This window comes from Podarcis filfolensis (assembly GCF_964270895.1).
Source record: "Podarcis filfolensis genome assembly, chromosome: 4".
NCBI classification, from domain to species: Eukaryota; Metazoa; Chordata; class Lepidosauria; order Squamata; family Lacertidae; genus Podarcis; species Podarcis filfolensis.
Genome location: NC_139607.1, coordinates 103930232 through 103951559, shown reverse-complemented (window position 1 = coordinate 103951559; position 21328 = coordinate 103930232). Strand labels below are relative to the sequence as shown.

The 21328-nt window shown below is 45.8% G+C and overlaps 1 protein-coding gene across 6 annotated transcripts in view; it reads left to right on the top strand.

Moving 5' to 3' along the window:
- LOC310760704 (uncharacterized protein) overlaps positions 1-21328 on the top strand; it is a 395412-nt gene that overhangs the window by 282205 nt on the left and 91879 nt on the right. The window lies entirely within an intron of this gene.

The window sequence follows — 21328 nt, the reverse complement described above, 5'->3', positions numbered from 1 at the left end:
CCCCATTACTTTTTATATCAGTCCTGGAGGTTTTGCTTAATATGATTAGGAGGGACCAGTTGGTTAAAGGGATTCAGGTCGGAGCTAAACAATATAAACTGAGAGCATTTGCAGATGACTTAGTACTTACATTACAAGAGCCAGAAGCTAGCACAAAAAGAGTTTTGGAAATAATTCAAGAGTTTGGTCAAATGGCAGGATTTAAATTGAATAAGTCTAAGACAAAGGTTTTGGAGAAAAATTTGACACAGATAGAAAAGGAAAGGTTCCAGAATGAGACAGGGTTAACTGTGGTTAAAAAAGTGAAATATTTGGGTATAAATATGACAGCTAAAAATGTGAATTTGTTTAAAGATAATTATGAAAAAACTTGGAGAGAAGTGAAAAAAGATTTGGAGATTTGGTCCAACTTAAAGCTTTCCTTGTTAGGCCGTATTGCAGCTATAAAGATGAATGTATTGCCAAGAATGTTGTTTTTGTTCCAAGCATTGCAAATAATTGATAAAATGGATTGTTTCAAGAGGTGGCAAAAAGACATATCTAAATTTGTCTGGCAGGGCAAAAAGCCCAGAATTAAATTTAAGATATTAACGGATTCAAAGGAAAGAGGGGGGTTTGCCCTGCCAGACTTTAAACTTTACTATGAAGCGGCAGCTTTCTGCTGGCTGAAAGAATGGCTACTTCTTGAAAACACAGACATTTTGGATTTGGAAGGTTTTAATAACATTTTTGGGTGGCATGCATATTTGTGGTATGACAAGGTTAAAGCACATAAAAGTTTCAAAAATCATATTGTCAGAAAAGCACTATTAAATGTCTGGGTCAGATATAAAGACTTGCTGGAAAATAAAACTCCAAGGTGGCTGTCGCCAATGGAAGCTAAGGCAGTTAAAAAGTTAAATATGGAGTCCAAGTGGCCAAGATACTGGGAAATTTTGGAAAAGGAAGGGGACATATTGAGATTGCAGAGTTTTGAGAAATTAAAAGGGAAGGTGAGAGACTGGTTCCACTACCATCAAATAAATGAAGCGTTTAAACTGGACAGTAAAATTGGCTTCCAGGTGGAAAAATCAAAATTGGAGATAGAACTGTTAGAACCCAGTACTAAGAATTTGTCCAAAATGTACAATTTGCTGCTGAAATGGAATACACAAGATGAAACGGTTAAATCGGTCATGATTAAATGGGCTCAGGACATTGGTCATAATATTTTGTTTGCTGATTGGGAAAAGTTGTGGACCACCGGGATAAAATTTACGGCATGTAATGCCTTAAGAGAAAACATTATGAAAATGATATATAGGTGGTACATAACCCCAGTCAAGCTTGCAAAGATTTACCATGTGCCTGACAACAAATGTTGGAAATGTAAAGAAACTGAAGGTACATTTTTTCATCTTTGGTGGACTTGCCCGAAGATTAAGGCATTCTGGGAAATGATCTATAATGAACTTAAAAAGGTATTTAAATATACTTTCCCCAAGAAACCAGAGGCCTTTCTCTTGGGTATTGTCGGCCAAGGGGTGTTAAAGACGGATATAACTTTCTTTATGTATGCTACAACAGCAGCTAGAATACTCATTGCGAAGTACTGGAAGACGCGAGAACTACCCACACTGGAAGAATGGCAGACGAAGGTGATAGACTATATGGGCCTGGCAGAAATGACGAGCAGAATCCGAAACCAGGGAAGAGAAGCAGCGCAAGAAGAATGGAAAAAATTTAAGGACTATTTAAAGAAATATTACAAAGTTGACGAAAGTTAGAATGATGTTGGACTGGAAAGTAAATGGTTACTATTAGCAATGGTTATGATAAGGAGAATAAGGAAGAATAGTCTAAATTTAAATTAAAATAAGGGAAGATTTGCTGAACAATCGATAAGAATTTGGAATACAGAAAGGGGAGGCATGAGGAAGTCGGGGAAGATAGGATATGAAATTAGGATATGAAATGATACATGTTTTTTGTTTTGTTTTTGTTTTTGTATGTTTATGTTTGTTGTATTGTGTCTATATGGAAAAATAAAAATATTATAAAAAAAAAACAAAAAACAAAATCAGACAAATTGCATTTATTCCCTTTGAATGGTGCAGAGCCAGCCAGGCAGGCAGGGGAGAGGGCAAAGCGACACATCAACGCAGCTCCCCCTTCCCTCGAAGGCTCGGGGTACGCTTGGAGTTGCGGGCGCGGGCGGGCGGCAGGACGAATGTCAGCCCCCTCAGGATGGCACCCGTGGTGGTCCAACCCCACCGCCCCCACCTTGTTCCCCCTCTGCTCCCAGGGCCTGGGATTATTGTATAGTTTGTATTTGGTTCTCAAGGGGAGAGGGCCAGGGCTGCCGGGGAGGGGGTCCCAGCCAACAGAACGGCTGGGACAGAACCCACCAGGCCATTCCAGCAATGGAATATGATTATATTGAAACCGCCTTTTGCACAAAGGAGCAACATGACATGGAGCTGAATCCTGCTGAAATAGAAAATAAATGAATGAATAAATAAAAAATGCTTCAGTATCTGGGAAAAGATCACATGCGGAAGGCTTCAGTTTGGGCTCACGTATTTATGTATTTGGGGGCATTGACGTTCCCATTAATGACGCAAATTCTGCCCACACCTTTTGCTGTCATACAACCCCAGATCATCACACTAACTGGGTGCTTCAAGGTAGGTGTAATGCAAGTGGGATGTCAATCTTCTCCGATTCTTCTTCTCACATATTTTTCTTTTCTTCTATTATGTTCTTCAAACTCACGAAATGAAAGAAGACAAAAAAACCAACCAACTTGTTAGGAAGCACATAACAAGTCAACCTAATCAAGTTGTGCTTCCTTTTCTTAGTTATTTGGCTATAAATTTTGATAGAATCCAGGTAATTGCATTCTTGATTATATTATCTTTCCAGTGATACATAATTTTATGATATTACTCCAAAAGAAGTAGTGTTATTGTCAGGAATGCATGCCGGAGCCAGGCCCTGGGACCGGTAGGGCTTTGCAGGACTAGGGCTTTCCTAAGTTTGTTCTGAAGAGGCAAGGCAGGGCTGCACAGGGGAAGCCACTTGATAACTCACACCACCTGGTGGCAAGAGCCGGGAAGGGATATAAGGTCAGCATTTCCCTTTGGCTCTTTGCCACAGCAAAACGTTTCCTTCCTCACTCCTGGCTTCCTGATCCTCGGACCCTTGGCTTCTTGACTCCTGGCTTCGGATTCCCATTCCTGCTCCCACCGCACCATCTTGCCCCCGGGTCCTGATGTCCTCCACCAGGACTTTGACTGCCCATAAACCGTAAACGTTCGCTGTGGCCAACCTATGTCCCGGTCAGGGTGTAAGATGGATGGAGCCCAGCCTATAGATCTCACCACGGTGCTGCAGAACCTCTACACCTAGGGAGCTATGTTCTAGGGGGAGGTTCAAGCACTTTGAGCTGCCCCAGCCTGACGTGCTCCCCTGTCCCATAACCAGAGAGGTTCAGGGGGGAGCATGGTGTTGGAATTTGTCCAGCTCTGGCCCATCTGGAGCTGGTACTGGCTCGTCTTATCTTTAGCCCAGCAGAGCGTAGTCCGCAGACAAAAGGATAAAGCAGTATGTGCTACATGCTAATCTTTATTTCTCAACTATACCGAGAACACACAAACATACATCTTGCCTCTGTGACAGCAGAGAAGAAACTTACTCTCGACACAAAGAAACCGAGAGAACACTGAAAAACAGGAAACCAGTGTATGTCACATCCAGTCTCCCATTCCCGTGGGAACCCAACAGTAACTTGGACTGTGGAATGTAAACAATGTCTTGTGACATGCAGTTGCTGCTCAGTGAGGGAAATAGAAACCAACACATGGGGCCCTTCAAGGCTTTGTCAGCCAGTGTTGGCTGATGTTCCCCACCTGTGAGACAGACTTCCCCACCCCACGGAGCCGTGTGTGCTTTATGGTCAGCCTCTTCGTGGGCCCGGCACTTTCTTGGGTCTCTCCGTACCTTGAGGCCAGCGACCATCTGCTGGGGAATTTGGACGACTTCATTGCCACCCTGGAGGGCACGTTCGGGGAGCTGAATCGCGCTCTGGTGGCTGAGATGGCCCTGCAGAACCTCCGGCAGGGGGCTCGCCCAGTTACCGAGTCCGCCGCAGAGCTCCGTTGGTGGGCTTTGGACACCCTGCTATGTAGCTGCCTGACGGTTCCACTTCCATCAGGGCCTTCATCCCTGCCTTAAGGATGAACTGGCGTGGGGAAAATAAAACCCCAAGGTGGCTGTCACCGATGGAAGCGAAAGCTCAGAAAAAGCTCAATATGGAGGTTAAATGGCCGAAATATTGGGAAATTTTGGAACAAGACGGAGATAGACTAAAACTGCAGAGTTTTGAGAAACTAAAGAACAAAGTGTGAGACTGGCTTCATTATTATCAGATAATGGAGGCATATAATTTGGACAAGAAAATTGGCTTCCAGGTGGAAAAATCAAAATTAGAAACAGAACTGTTAGAATCCAAAACTAAGACTTTGTCAATAATGTATAACCTGCTGTTGAAATGGAATACTCAGGACGAAACGGTGAAATCTGTTATGATTAAATGGGCACAAGATATTGGACACAATATTATGTTTGCTGACTGGGAACAGTTATGGACCACAGGTATGAAGTTTACGGCATGTTATGCCTTAAGAGAGAATATTATGAAAATGCTATACAGGTGGTACATGACCCCAGTCAAGCTAGCAAAAATCTACCATTTGCCCGATAATAAATGTTGGAAATGTAAAGATACTGAAGGTACATTCTTTCACCTTTGGTGGACGTGCCCAAGGATTAAGGCTTTGTGGGAGACGATATATAATGAATTGAAAAAGGTATTTAAATATACCTTCTTGAAGAAACCAGAGGCCTTTCTCCTGGGCATAGTTGACCAATTGGTGTTAAAGAAGGATAGAACTTTCTTTATGTACGCTACAACAGCAGCAAGAATACTGATTGCAAAGTATTGGAAGACACAAGATTTACCCACTTTGGAAGAATGGCAGATGAAGGTGATGGACTATATGGGATTGGCAGAAATGACTGGCAGAATCCGAGACCAGGGAGAAGAGTCAGTGGAAGAAGCCTGGAAGAAATTTAAAGACTATCTACAGAGATATTGTAAAATTAATGAATGTTAGAATGATGTTGGATTGAAATTAAGTGGTTTCTAGCTGGATTTAGAAGAGGCAGAGGAACCAGAGACCAAATTGCAAACATGCGCTGGATTATGGAGAAAGCCAGAGAGTTCCAGAAAGACATCTACTTCTGCTTCATTGACTATGCAAAAGCCTTTGACTGTGTCGACCACAGCAAACTATGGCAAGTTCTTAAAGAAATGGGAGTGCCTGATCACCTCATCTGTCTCCTGAGAAATCTCTATGTGGGACAAGAAGCTACAGTTAGAACTGGATATGGAACAACTGATTGGTTCAAAATTGGGAAAGGAGTACGACAAGGCTGTATATTGTCTCCCTGGTTATTTAACTTATATGCAGAATTCATCATGCGAAAGGCTGGGCTGGATGAATCCCTAGCCGGAATTAAGATTGCTGGAAGAAATATCAACAACCTCAGATATGCAGATGACACAACCTTGATGGCAGAAAGTGAGGAGGAATTAAAGAACCTTTTATTGAGGGTAAAAGAGGAGAGCGCAAAATATGGTCTGAAGCTCAACATCAAAAAAACGAAGATCATGGCTACTGGTCCCATCACCTCCTGGCAAATAGAAGGAGAAGAAATGGAGGCAGTAAGAGATTTTACTTTCTTGGGCTCCATGATCACTGCAGATGGTGACAGCAGCCACGAAATTAAGAGACGCCTGCTTCTTGGGAGGAAAGCAATGATCAACCTAGACAGCATCTTAAAAAGTAGAGACATCACCTTGCCAACAAAGGTCCGTATAGTAAAAGCTATGGTTTTCCCAGTAGTGATGTATGGAAGTGAGAGCTGGACCATAAAGAAGGCTGATCGTCGAAGAATTGATGCTTTTGAATTATGGTGCTGGAGGAGACTCTTGAGAGTCCCATGGACTGCAAGAAGATCAAACCTATCCATTCTTAAGGAAATCAGCCCTGAGTGCTCACTGGAAGGACAGATCGTGAAGCTGAGGCTCCAATACTTTGGCCACCTCATGAGAAGAGAAGACTCCCTGGAAAAGACCCTGATGTTGGGAAAGATGGAGGGCACAAGGAGAAGGGGACGACAGAGGACGAGATGGTTGGATAGTGTCTTTGAAGCTACAAACATGAGTCTGACCAAACTGCGGGAGGCAGTGGAAGACAGAAGTGCCTGGCGTGCTCTGGTCCATGGGGTCACGAAGAGTCGGACACGACTAAACGACTAAACAACAACAAAGCTGTAATGGTATAAAAGAATATGAAAAAATGGTTTTTTATAAGTTAAAATTCAAGGCTATAATAATTTAAGATTAAAGATCTGGGTAGAATAAAGAGGGAAAGAAACTGCTGAGCTAATAAATTGAACTGGAATACAAAAAAGGGAGGTACGAGGAGGTCCGAGAAAAAAGTAAATGAAAAATAATGTGATGAAAAGATTGATTGTTTATAACTACTTTTATTTTGTATTTTTTCTTTTTTCTTTTTCTATTTTGTAATGTAAAAATCTTAATAAAATTTTTATTTAAAAAAAAAAAAGGATGAACTGGCGTGGGTGACTCCCACCCCCCCAGCAGCCCTGCCAGACTTTATCATGTTGCGTATTAACATTGAAACGTGCCTGTCTGAGATTCCGAGCTCCGATCGAGGGAGCCCCCGGGTTCCAGCGCTGCAGTGGGGCTGGAAGTGGAGCCATGCAAGTAGGTGCAGCCAGCCGCTCTCTCTAGCCAAGAGAAAAGTCTGATGTGGGCCCTGGGACTGGGCTTGTATTGCGGGGGGGGGGGGGGCATTTCGCAGCAGAGTGTCCGGCCAAGAGGTTGGGAAACGCCAAGCCCCAGCTGTGCTAGGAGGGGCTCAGCTGAGGCTCCGTCCCTGTGCACCCCATTTCCTTCTCCCTCTCCATCTTCTCTTTCCCCAGGGGGGCATGCTGGCCCTGGAGGCAATGATGGACTCTGGCCTCTTCATGGACATCAGTTTCACTGAGAAGTATCAAGTACCATCAGTGGTGAAAGCCTCGCCCATTTCAGTGGTGGGTCTGGAGGGACCCCCCTCGCATCAGGACCCATTGCCCGTGAGCCCTGTCCACTGGCCAGGTTAGTGGCACCCCTGCACTAGGAACTGTTAACGTTCCAGAAAGACATCTACTTCTGCTTCATTGACTATGCAAAAGCCTTTGACTGTGTCGACCACAGCAAACTATGGCAAGTTCTTAAAGAAATGGGAGCGCCTGATCACCTCATCTGTCTCCTGAGAAATCTCTATGTGGGACAAGAAGCTACAGTTAGAACTGGATATGGAACAACTGATTGGTTCCAAATTGGGAAAGGAGTACGGCAAGGCTGTATGTTGTCTCCCTGCTTATTTAACTTATATGCAGAATTCTTCATGTGAAAGGCTGGGCTGGATGAATCCCTAGCCAGAATTAAGATTGTCGGAAGAAATATCAGCAACCTCAGATATGCAGATGACACAACCTTGATGGCAGAAAGTGAGGAGGAATTAAAGAACCTTTTAATGAGGGTGAAAGAGGAGAGCGCAAAATATGGTCTGAAGCTCAACATCAAAAAAACAAAGATCATGGCCACTGGTCCCATCACCTCCTGGCAAATAGAAGGGGAAGAAATGGAGGCAGTGAGAGATTTTACTTTCTTGGGCTCCATGATCACTGCAGATGGTGACAGCAGTCACGAAATTAAAAGACGCCTGCTTCTTGGGAGAAAGGAGATGGCAAACCTAGACAGCATCTTCAAAAGCAGAGACATCACTTTGCCGACAAAGGTCCACATAGTTAAAGCTATGGTTTTCCCAGTAGTGATGTATGGAAGGGAGAGCTGGACCATCAAGAAGGCTGATTGCCGAAGAATTGATGCTTTTGAATTCTGGTGCTGGAGGAGACTCCTGAGAGTCCCATGGACTGCAAGAAGATCAAACGTATCCATTCTGAAGGAAATCAGCCCTGAGTGCTCATTGGAAGGACAGATCCTGAAGCTGATCTCCAATACTTTGGCCACCTCATGAGAAGCGAAGACTCCCTGGAAAAGACCCTGATGCTGGGAAAGATGGAGGGCACAAGGCGAAGGGGACGACAGAGGACGAGATGGTTGGACAGTGTTCTCGAGGCTACAGACATGAGTCTGGCCAAACTGCGGGAGGCAGTGGAAGACAGGAGTGCCTGGCGTGCTCTGTCCATGGGGTCACGAAGAGTCGGACACGAATAAACGACTAAACAACAAACAACAACAATTATATGTAAAGGTGATAATATTTAAATGAATAAAATGCTGAACTCTAAGGTTTTTTTTTAATCGTTTACAGCTTCCCTTATGATATTCTCGACTCTTTGGCTTTTTACCCCTTCAGGTGTTAAACAGGGTTGTCTCATTGCCCCAGCTCTATTCATTATTTTCATTGCCATGATCCTACACGTTGTCGAAGGGAAACTCCCCACCGGAGTAGAAATCATATATGGAGACTTCCGGGTTGGCGCCATTGTTTAATGGCGGATTCCCTCCGAGCTCCGGAGGGAATCGGCTCCGTAGCGTCTGGGTCTGGCCGCTGCGGCGAAGCGGGGACCCTTAAAATCACAGGCGCGGGGCTATCGCCAATGGAAGCAAAGGCAGTTAAAAAGTTAAACATGGAGTCGAAGTGGCCAAGATACTGGGAAATTTTGGAAAAGGAAGGGGACAAACTGAGATTGCAGAGTTTTGAGAAATTAAAAGGGAAGGTGAGAGATTGGCTGCACTACCATCAAATAAATGAAGTGTTTAAATTGGATAGTAAAATTGGCTTCCAGGTGGAAAAATCAAAATTGGAGATAGAATTGTTAGAACCCAGTACCAAGAATTTGTCAAAAATGTATAATCTTCTGCTGAAATGGAATACACAAGATGAAACGGTTAAATCAGCTATGATTAAATGGGCTCAGGACATTGGTCATAATATTTTGTTTGCTGATTGGGAAAAGTTGTGGACCACCGGGATGAAATTTACGGCATGTAATGCCTTAAGAGAGAATATTATGAAAATGATCTATAGGTGGTACATAACCCCAGTCAAGCTTGCAAAGATTTACCATTTGCCTGACAATAAATGTTGGAAATGTAAGGAAAAGGAAGGTACATTCTTTCACCTCTGGTGGACGTGCCCGAAGATTAAGGCATTCTGGGAAATGATCTATAATGAACTGAAAAAGGTATTTAAATATACTTTCCCCAAGAAACCAGAGGCCTTTCTCTTGGGTATTGTCGGCCAGGGGGTGTTACAGACAGATATAACTTTCTTTATGTACGCTACAACAGCAGCTAGAATACTCATTGCGAAGTACTGGAAGACGCAAGATTTACCCACACTGGAAGAATGGCAGATGAAGGTGATAGACTACATGGGCTTGGCAGAAATGACGAGCAGAATCCGAAACCAGGGAAGAGAAGCAGCGCAAGAAGAATGGAAAAAGTTCAAGGACTATTTAAAGAAATATTATAAAATTAATGAAAGCTAGAATGATGTTGGACTGGAAAGTAAATGGTTACTATTAGCAATGGTTAAGACAAGGAGAATAAGGAAGATTAGTTTAAATTTTAATTAAAATAAGGGAAGATTTGCTGAGTAATTGATAAGAACTTGGAATACAGAAAAGGGAGGCATGAGGAAGTCGGGGAAGAAAGGTATAAGAAACTAAGATACGAAATGGTACATGTTTTTTGTTCTGTTTTTGTTTTTTGTTTGTTTATGTATTTGTTATATGTTTGTGTTGTTATAAAAATCTGTAATAAAAAATCATTATAAAAAAAAAAATCACAGGCGCGGATGCCTGTGAACACAGAGACTCGGCGGGCACCATTTGCGCCCCCCCAATCCGCGACGGAGCCTTTTTAAAGGCTTCGGAACGGAGGCAGGGTGAGGCGTGGTGCTGAGAGTACTCCCTCGCCTACGGAGTGAAGCCGCAAGCCATTGACAGAGAGCGCCAACTTCTTCCAAGACCGATTGGACTCTAAAATATAAACCCGTGAGTAATACGGAGATTGGAACTTTAAAAATTTTTAATTTTGGATTTGGAACGAGCGGGAAGGGGCTAAAAAGGAAGTTCACCCCCCCCTCTTTGTAAACAATCTAAAGCAAAGGACTGGGCAGCTAAGGTCGAGAGAATCTGTTTTTTGTTTTTTAATGAAAGATCCTGACTTCACGGTTTTGATACTATAAGAAGACTTACTGGAGGATAAAAAGAATTTTGGGAGCTGAAATTTCACCCCCCCCCCGAGACCCGGGAACGTCCTATGAGAAAGCCTGTTGCATTGAAGATTTTGACAGCTGTCAAGTGAGCTGCTAGCCAGCTAGTTGTCAGCTGGAAAAAGAGAACATTGTTTCTGCTGTTTTTGCTGGTTTACTTGGTATAACTTGTTGAAAATAAGGAGGGCTGATACAAAATAACTGGACTTTTGGTTTTGAGCTGAAAGGAACAACAAGGAACTAAAATCCCCCTAGAGGGGTAATAGGGACACTACATCACAAAAATGGCTGGAGTATGTAAAATTCAAGCAGAATTGGACAGAGCACTCGTTCTCTTGGGAAACTTGCAAGATGAGTACAATGCTTTGTCTACAAAGGTATCACTACTACACTGGACAGTAAACAACAGTTTTGAGCCTGATAAGGACTTGAAACAGGAAGCCCATTCAACTGAACAAATAAATGAAACTGAAAGTGTAGATACGATGGAGCAATATGTTGTTTTTGAAGAAAATGAAGGAGGAGCAGGAGATTTGCAGGAGTCAAAGGAGAGTTACAATATGAGGCCTGACATGATGATAAAAAAGGATAATAAAAAGTGGATGTGGAAAGCCTGGTCTGAATGGGAGTCTGGAAAATGGAGAGATCCCTTTTGGAGGAGATCTGAAGACCTGAGGATTACAAATTTTTTGGTGAAAGCTGGAGCTTTGGGGATATCTGGATTTGAAAGAAATTTGAAACAAGAGTTGGAGCACCCCATAGGCTTTGCCTTTAAGTATGGAGGACTGGCTGGAAGCGACATGGATTCTGTTGGGCCGGAGCCCCTCCGAGACTTGGGGTTTAACATCAAGGACTATCAAAGAGACCGGCAGAAAGGAACTGAGAGAGATATAAGGGCCTCGGATGTGAGATCTCCAGGCTAAATAAATAATATAAAGACTGATGGATATTGGTTGGGGACTGGAACCGGGAAAAGGGTGGGTGGAGGTTGGGAATCCAAAGGGTACATAAGGATAATTTGCTTTTTATATTTTTTGTTAGTGGTAAGGAAATTGGGTAAATCGTGGAAGGGAAATTTTGGTCGACTTTAGGAAAAAGGTTTAAGAATAATCAATGAGGTATAAGTATTGATGTGTAATTTTAATAAGGTAAAATTGGTTTCTTTTCTTTTTAAATTAATTGAAAATAAGGCTGTTAAAAATAAATTGAAGAAATGGAAAAAAGAAGTAAAGTAAAGCAATAGTATGTTAGAACAAATGTTTAAGCTAAGGTAAAGAAATAAGTTAAGGACTTGCTGAACTGACAATTTAAATTGGAATACAAGAAGGGGAGGTGTGAGGAAGTCTGAGAAATAAGGTTAAGAATAATAAGTATTAGAAACTTTATGTGTTTTTTCTATTATTTTTTTTGTTTAGTTTTGAATGTTATGTATTTTTGTGTTTTTGTTTGTTTATTTTTTGTTTTTGTTTGTTGTGTGTTATTTGAAAATGCTAATAAATATTTAATTAAAAAAAAAAAAGAAATCATATATGGAACAGAAGGAAAGCTCTTCAATCTGAGCAGGCGGAAAGCAAAGAGTAAGGTGACCGTAACCTCCATCCTAGAGCTTCAGTATGCTGATGACAACGTAGTGTGCGCACGCTCAGAGGATGACCTCCAAACCATCCTAAATATCTTCACAGAAGCTTACGAGAAGCTTGGCCTGTCACTCAACATCCCAAAAAACAAAGTGCTGCACCAAGTACAAAATAACCCCTCTGCAGTGCCACAAATCCAACTCTGTGGTGTAACAGTGGAAAATGTCAATCACTTCTCCCTAGGCAGCTATCCTTCCACAAGGGTCAACATTGATGCCGAAATCCAGCATCGCCTGAGCTCTGGGTGTGTGGCTTTCTCCCAATTGAAGTGCAGAGTGTTTGAGGACCGGGAGATTTGCAGGGAAACCAAAATGTTTGTTTACAAAGCTACTGTACTACCAACCTTACTGTACGCTTGTGAAACATGGACCACTTAGAACCGCCATCTCCAACTGCTCGAAAGATTCCATCAATGGTGTCTCTGAAAAATTTTATACATCACTTGGGAAGACAGGCGAAGTAATATTAGTGTGGTGTAGTGGTTAAGAGCAGTAGACTCGTAATCTGGTGAACCGGCTTCGCATCACCACCTAGCTACATGGGGTAGTGCTTTAGGTCATTCAGCGCAAGCCCTTATACCAAGGGTGCATGTTGAGGAGTGTTGCTGTGGTATGCTGAAGGCCACGGGACCAGGAGGCTGACACCTGAGATCACAAAAAGGCAAAACCAAACAAACTGCACTTTCCAGGCACTATTAGAACTTCATACTAAGTGTAAAACACAGACCACTAGTGACCACTCCTTCTCCCAAAGTACTAGAATGCCACAAGTAATTTAGTAACAAAACACAGCATGTGTTCTTTTTATGTGATATCCTTTGTCCAACTATGTGCACTGCTACACTTGCAAATGGCCTTAAGAGGCGTGACATGCAAGTCCCTTTCCGATTACAAAAACCCACACATCTGGGAGGGGAATACCAGCTTATTATTCAGTGCATATCTATATCACATACAGGACCAAAGGGGGGTGGGAAATATGTCTATGTGTGAACTGTAGTTAAATGTGGAGAAAATATTTGCAGTTCCTACGGAACCTAAGCAAATTTATCTCCAAAGGGGGGAGTTGTTACAGAAATGACGGGGGGGGGGCACATCTTTAAATTGTTAAATGTTACAAATATTATGCCTGAATGTATCCTTTTGCCTTGACAGCTCAGGGAAGATATCTCACTTTATAAATCATATCAAATCAACTCCTTTGCCAGTTTCCTCCATTCCAATGCTATTTTGCCCTTGGAAAAGGGACTCCAGAAAGTACCCAGAGGTGACAATTGCTGAGCTGATTATTGGAAAGCCTAAGGGACGCGGGTGGCACTGTGGCTTAAACTACAGAGCCTAGGACTTGCCGATCAGGAGGTCGGCGGTTCGCATCCCCGCGACAGGGTGAGCTTCCCTTGCTTGGTCCCTGCTCCTGCCAACCTAGCAGTTCAAAAGTGCGTCAAAGTGCAAGTAGATAAATAGGTACCGCTCCGGCGGGAAGGTAAACGGTGTTTCCGTGCGCTGCTCTGGTTCACCAGAAGTGGCTTAGTCATGCTGGCCACATGACCTGGAAACTGTACGTCGGCTCCCAAGGCCAATCAAGCGAGATGAGCGCCGCAACCCCAGAGTCAGGCACGACTGGACCTAATGGTCGGGGGTCCCTTTACCTTTAATCCCATCACCAGACTTGCCTAGGGGTCCAGACATGCAAAGGAAGTTCTGTTGTACTTTTGGGTGGTGGGTACTTGAGACTTGTTTGCCTATGCTAATCCTATCCTTGGGTCTTGCACTGACTCATTTTCCTTATGTTAATCTTGTGTAACCCTCCGCTTTCTGACGTTTTGTTGGTGTAGCAATGACGTATTGATGATGCTGTACGAACTGCATTCTGGGATATGGTGGGAAGCTTTAAAAGTCAATGTTGCCCCATGGCTCTGGGTTCCCTCGCTGCTGTTGAACCTGTTGCGCAACAAGAAAGGATCTCAGTCTACTGGCTGCTGTTTTGCTCCAAATTCCTTGGCTGGAATCTCCTTCTTTTACTGACCGCACGGACCCACGGGGGACTTGCACCCTGACGAGCTGGGATCTTTTTGGTGATGCAATGTATTCCTTTTTTCCTACACCTCTTTGCTAATAGTCTGGAGCTTTCCCCTCCATACTCACAGAAGCGTTGTTTAGAGTATGGAATGTTGATCATTGTTTTGTTGATTTCTAGGGAGTCTAGTTCTCTCCGTTTTTGTTCTATAGCTTTAAGGACTTTTTAAGATCCTGTTTGTTTGTAGCATGATGAGAGGGCCGTGATGTCTTGTTCTATCTTGCTAACTTTTAAGGAGGTTTGTTTTTTAATGTAATTGCTTTTAAGCCAGCCCTCTTGCTTATCTACTATATAGGGTGATTCCATGCCAGCCCGTCCGGGTTGCCCTGAGTCTCCCACCTTCTATTGTCCATCAAACCAGTGAAATTGCGCTGACCAAGAGGTTAGAATTAGATTTGGGTTAAAGAGTGGGGGGTGGGTTGCAGAAAGTATCCCCCATGTAGTCATATAGATGTTTATTTGGGGTACCATGGGCCATCTGGCATTTAGCCAGTTGGTCCTAGGTCTCAGCTGGCATGGAGTTCTTGGTTCAAGGTCAGGCCATCCTCCCTGTTGTTTGCGATAGGAAGTGGTCAGTGAAACGCTGTTAAGTGTCTTAATAATAATAATAATTTATTATTTATACCCCGCCCATCTGGCTGGGCTTCCCCAGCCACTTTGGGTGGCTTCCAACAAAATATTAAAGTATCATAATGCATCAAACATTAAAAGCTTCCCTAAACAGGGCTGCCTTCAGATGTCTTCTAAAAGTCTGGTAGTTGTTCTTCTCTTTGACATTTGGTGGGAGGGCGTTCCACAGGGCGGGCGCCACTACCAAGAAGGCACTCTGCCTGGTTCCCTGTAACTGGGCTTTTCGCAGTGAGGGAACCGCCAGAAGGCCCTCGGAGCTGGATCCCAGTGTCCAGGCAGAACAACAGGGGTGGAGACATTCCTTCAGATATATTAGACCGAGGCAGTTTAGAGCTTTAAGGGTCAGCACCAACACTTTGAATTGTGCTCGGAAACGCACTGGGAGCCAATGTAGGTCTTTCAAGACCGGTGTTACATGGTCTCGGCAGCTGCTCCCATTCACCAGTCTAGCTGCCGCATTCTGGATTAGTTGTAGTTTCCGGATCAGCTTCAAAGATAGCCCCACCTAGAGCATATTGCAGTAGTCCAAGCAGGAGATAGCCAGAGCATGCACCACTCCGGCGAGACAGTCTGCAGGCAGGGAGGGTCTCAGCCTGCGTACTAGATGGAGCTGGTAAACAGCTGCCCTGGACACAGAATTGACCTGTGCCTCCATGGACAGCTGAGAGTCCAAAATGACTTCCAGGCTGCGCACCTGGTCCTTCAGGGGCACAGTTACCCCATTCAGGACCAGGGAGTCCTCCACACCCACCCGCCTCCTGTCCCCCCAAAACAGTACTTCTGTCTTGTCAGGATTCAACCTCAATCTGTTGGCCGCCATCCATCCTCCAACCGTCTTTGTGACGCCTATGTTGGATAGAGGGTCCATAAGCAATGTTGCTAATGTTATTAACATCACTGGTATGTTGGGTAGGGATGAGGGTGTTGATATGCTCTGGCAGCCCCAATGTGCTGCTTGTTTGTCAGATTTTAGCCTGTTTGTGGATTGTTTTATTGAGGTTAGGGTGAAGCAGGACCACCTGGAGGAATTTCACCCTTATGCTTTTCATATAATCAGTTAGCCATATAACCATATATCCTTATAATGATTTTTATATAATCCATGTTTGACTCATGACGGCTTCTGCAAAAGCTTATAGCAAATTGCTTAGATTGGAAGAATCCGAAATGAACTCTGCCCCAGTTCCCTTCCTTGTTCTTCTCAATGTCTTGCTAACATAAGGGGGAAGCAATAAATCTGCTGTGCTGGCACTTTCCCCCCTGTCCAGACAGGGTCCCAAGTAGCTCAAACAGGAAGATGCTAACCGCAGAATGTCCCGGTATAGCAGATGGCCGCGTAGGAGCATAAGGGCCGAAGTTCCTTTTTCTTCCTCCTTACCATAAATCAGGGGAAAGGTTAAATGCATGTTCAGACTGAAAAAGCAGAAGTTGGGAGGGAACTCTTTACATGATCAGGGGGCAAGGCTTGAATGCTCTCATTGGTCTTATTTTTGCTGCCGTGTGCGATTGTATCCGATTATGTCATGTATGTACTCAGGTATAAAGCCTCAGGGTGCTAGAGCCCGGGGCCCAGTCTTTGGGAAAGGATTCCACTGGGTCACTTATTGCTCAGCAATAAATATCACTTTCTTTTTCTCCAGTGCTGCGTCTGTCAATTCTGGGACACAATTTGAGTGGCTCACTGGTACCTTAAAAATCCTTGCAACAAGGGGAATTATTTTACTTAGTAAGGCGTGGGGAGGGGTGCTGAGAGTGAGTTGTAGATTGTTGGATAATGGGGAGTGTCTTTCTATGTCACCTGGACTGGTGTTGGGTGGGGATCTCATAGAATCATAGAGTTGGAAGAGACCACAAGGGCCATCGAGTCCAACCCCCTGCCAAGCAGGAAACACCATCAGAGCACTCCTGACATATGGTTGTCAAGCCTCTGCTTAAAGACCTCCAAAGAAGGAGACTCCACCACACTCCTTGGCAGCAAATCCCACTGTCGAACAGCTCTTACTGTCAGGAAGTTCTTCCTAATGTTTAGGTGGAATCTTCTTTCTTGTAGTTTGGATCCATTGCTCCGTGTCCGCTTCTCTGGAGCAGCAGAAAACAACCTTTCTCCCTCCTCTATATGACATCCTTTTATATATTTGAACATGGCTATCATATCACCCCTTAACCTCCTCTTCTCCAGGCTAAACATGCCCAGCTCCCTTAGCCGTTCCTCATAAGGCATCGTTTCCAGGCCTTTGACCATTTTGGTTGCCCTCCTCCGGACACGTTCCAGTTTGTCAGTGTCCTTCTTGAACTGTGGTGCCCAGAACTGGACACAGTACTCCAGGTGAGGTCTGACCAGAGCAGAATACAGTGGCACTATTACTTCCCTTGATCTAGATCAGGGGTGTCAAACTCAAATTCATCGGGGGGCCGCATCAGCAGTTTGGTCACCCTCAAAGGGCCGGTTGTATCTGTCACATCACAGGATGTCATGCGCTCAATATAAAAGCAAGTGGAGGTTTCCTGAATGCATGTAAAGTGGAGGTTTCCTGTGTAGAATGGACAGGCGCTACACGGGCCACATGACGAGGTCTGGCGGGCCGCATTCGGCCCGCGGGCCTTGTGTTTGACACCCGTGATCTAGATGCTATACTCCTATTGATGCAGCCCAGAATTGCATTGGCTTTTTTAGCTGCCGCGTCACACTGTTGGCTCATGTCAAGTTTGTGGTCAACCAAGACTCCTAGATCCTTTTCACATGTACTGCTCTCAAGCCAGGTGTCACCCATCTTGTATTTGTGCCTCTCATTTTTTTTGCCCAAGTGCAATACTTTACATTTCTCCCTGTTAAAATTCATCTTGTTCATCTCTGTGGAGGTGTGAGGCTGGGGGGGGGGGTATTGACCATGTTAGCTGTATTGGACTCCCCTGTGAGTGTCTGAGGGTCCTGCTCCTTCCTGCCACTTACCATCTGGCCTGGGGTGGGGCCTGAAGCCTCAAAAGGACTGCTCTGCTGCCCAGGAGGACTCCCCTGTGAACGTCTGAGGGCCCTGCTCTTGCCACTTACCATCTGGCCTGGGGCGGGGCCTGAAGCCTCAAAAGGACTGCTCTGCTGCCCAGGAGGACTCCCCTGTGAGTGCCTGAGGGCCCTGCTCTTGCCACTTCCACCTGGCCCAGGGCGGGGCCTGAAGCCTCACAAGGACTGCTCCTGCCACTTACTATGTGGCCCAGGTGGGGCCTCACAGGGACGGTTGTTGCCACTGATGCTGCTACTGCCCAGGAGGACCCAGAGGGGTGCAGAGTTCTTTTTAACATGTTTTAAAATGTTCCTTTCCCTTTAGATTTTTATATATGGGGGTGGGATGGATGTTTGGGTGGGCTTGGGAATTTGTTAGATTTTGATGAATTTGTAATTTTTGCAGTTTTTATTTGTATTGTTTTATTGTTTTCTGGGTTGTTTTGTTTTTTGTTTTTATTGTTTTAAGGTTTTATTGTTTTAGGCTGCGAAAGAATAACATTAATTGCCATCAATGGAGGCTACTATGAGGCTTGGGATTGCTACCGTGGAGGGGCGAGGGAGGTATGGCGGTGGGGGCAGATGTTATAGGCGAAGGGGATCGAGATATGGATATGCTCGTACCCCTTCCAATCTGCGCCTCATCCCGAGGGACGAGGGTAGGGCGAGCAAGGATTACTCACCTCCGTCACTGGTGCTGTGCAATGCCAGGTCTATAGGCAACAAAACCGCCACCCTGCGAGATTTCTTTATCTCGCAGGGGGTCGACCTGGCTTGTGTGACGGAGACCTGGGTGCGCGAAGGGGCAACAGTTACCTTACGAGAGATGGCGCCCCCGGGTTTCTCCGTCCTCCACCAGTCACGGACTGTGGGCCGGGGGGGAGGGGTGGCATTATTAATCCGGGAAGATTGTCCTTTCAGGGCTCTACCATCACCATCGATCCCCAGCATTGAATGTGTTGGCCTAGTGTGGGGTTCCGAGGAGAGCTTGGCTGTCTGGCTGGTGTACCGGCCACCTAGCGCACCAGCAGCCACCCTGTCAGGCCTGCTGGAGGCGGTGGCCGGCTGGGCCTTGGAGTTCCCTAACCTATTGGTATTGGGGGACTTCAACATCCATGCTGATGCCACTCCCTCCTCACAGGCTCTGGACCTGGTGTCTTCCATGGCGTCACTAGGGCTCTCCCAGTTTGTTTCGGGCCCCACACATCAAGCAGGCCACACGCTGGATTTGATCTTTGGTGTAGGTATAGATGTGATCATGTCTCCTTCGATGAAGGTGCCATGGTCTGATCACTACGCTCTGAAAGCCAGGATTGACTTTCCACCCCCACCCTGCTTAGGTGCCGAGCCGATTTGGGCTCGCCTGCAGAGGCTGATGGACCCTGATAAGATTCCGCCAAGCCTTGCGGGACCTTGCTCCCCCTGGCGACTCATTGACTGAGCTTGTTGAGGGCTGGAATATCCAGCTCCTGGCAGCCATCGATGAGATCGCACCGAAGCGCCCTCTGCAACCCTGCAGAAACCGGGCTCCCTGGTTTACCGAGGAGCTCCGAAAAATGAAGCGGGACCTCAGACGGCTAGAGCGAGTATGGCGGGGTGCCCGTGATGGAGCCTCAAGAACATCTTATAGGGCTTTTATGAAAACCTACGAGATGGCGGTGAAGGCTGCTAAGAAGTCTTACTTCTCGGCCTCCATTGCATCCGCTAGCTCTCACCCGGCGCAATTATTTAGTATAATCAGGTCTTTAATGTCCCTTGAAGGACAGCCAAATTTAAATATCAATTTGACACACGGCTGTGAGGCATTTGCGAGCTTTTTTGCGGAGAAGGTCTTGTTGCTCCGCCATGACCTCCCTGCCAATTTGGATACAATAAAGGAACTGGAGGCCCCTCGACTGTCCTCGGGTCCAGTATTGGACCACTTTGACCGGATATCCCCAGCCGATGTGGACAGACTTCTCCGAGCTGGAAAGCCCACCACCTGTCCTCTCAACCCGTGCCCGTCTTGGCTGATTAGAGCGTGTCCAGACGAGGTGCGGGCCCCCCTGGGGGATATCATCAATTTGTCCCTTGGCACGGGGACATTCCCAGGGGAACTGAAGGAGGCAGTGGTGCGCCTGCTCTTAAAGAAAACATCATTAGATCCTTTAGATCTATCCAATTACCACCCGGTTTCGAATCTTCCGTTCCTGGGTAAGGTGATTGAGAGAGCGGTTGCTGAACAGCTTGGTGGGTTTCTGGATGAAACATCGGCTCTGGATCCATTCCAGTCTGGCTTCTGCGCTGGTCATGGGACCGAGACAGCTCTGGTCGCCCTAACAGATGATCTCCGCAGGCAGCTGGATCGAGGCGGGTCGGGGCTGCTGATTCTTCTAGATCTGTCAGCAGCTTTCGACATGGTCGATCATGAACTTCTGGACCACCGCCTTGCCAACGTGGGGATCCAGGGCACAGTCCTTCAATGGCTGCGCTCGTTTCTCTCTGGTCGGGGACAGAGGGTGGCGCTTGGGGGGGAATTGTCATCGCGCCACTCCTTGGTGTGTGGAGTACCTCAGGGTGCGATACTCTCCCCAATGCTTTTCAACATCTTTATGCGCCCCCTCGCCCAGCTTGTCCGGAGTTTTGGGCTGGGTTGCCATCAGTATGCCGATGACACCCAACTCTATCTGTTGATGGATGGCCATTCTGACTCGGCCCCAGACACACTGACCAGATGTCTGGAAGCTGTGGCTGGATGGTTACGTGGGAGCCGGTTGAAGCTAAATCCTTTGAAGACAGAGGTCCTGTGGCTGGGACAGGACGATATGGGATTGGGGGGGCAACTCCCATCTCTTGCGGGGGCGCAGTTAGTGCCAGCACCGTCCGTTAAGAGTTTGGGTGTAATCTTCGACACCTCCCTTTCCATGGAGGCGCAGATTGCAGCTATAACAAAGGCGGCATTTTTCCATCTCCGCCAAGCTAAGCAGTTGGCTCCTTACCTCTCTCACCCTGACCTAGCCACTGTGATCCACGCGACGGTCACCTCCAGACTGGATTATTGTAACTCGCTCTACGTGGGGCTGCCCTTAAGACTGACCCAGAAACTCCAGCGGGTGCAGAATGCTGCAGCGAGACTCCTTACGGGGTCTTCGCTGCGAGATCACATTCATCCGGTACTATACCAGCTGCACTGGCTCCCGGTGGAGTACAGGATCAGGTTTAAGGTGCTGGTTTTAACCTTTAAAGCCCTATACGGCCTAGGACCCTCGTACCTACGGGACCGCCTCTCCTGGTATGCCCCACAGAGAAACTTACGGTCCTCAAATAAAAACATCTTGAAGGTCCCAGGCCACAGAGAAGTTAGGCTGGCCTCAACTAGAGCCAGGGCTTTTTCGGCTGTGGCTCCGACCTGGTGGAACACTCTGTCACAAGAGACTAGGGCCCTGCGGGACTCGAGATCTTTCCGCAGGGCCTGCAAGACAGAGCTGTTCCGCCAGGCCTTTGGCCAGGGCACAGCCTGACTCCCTCCCTCGGCAATCTTCGCGGAGCTCTGGCCCAATGGTGGCCAGTGGCTTGAATTTAATTAATTTTATAATGAATGATTTTAGAGTGTTGTTTGTGTTGTACTTTTGTATTGTTTTATTGTT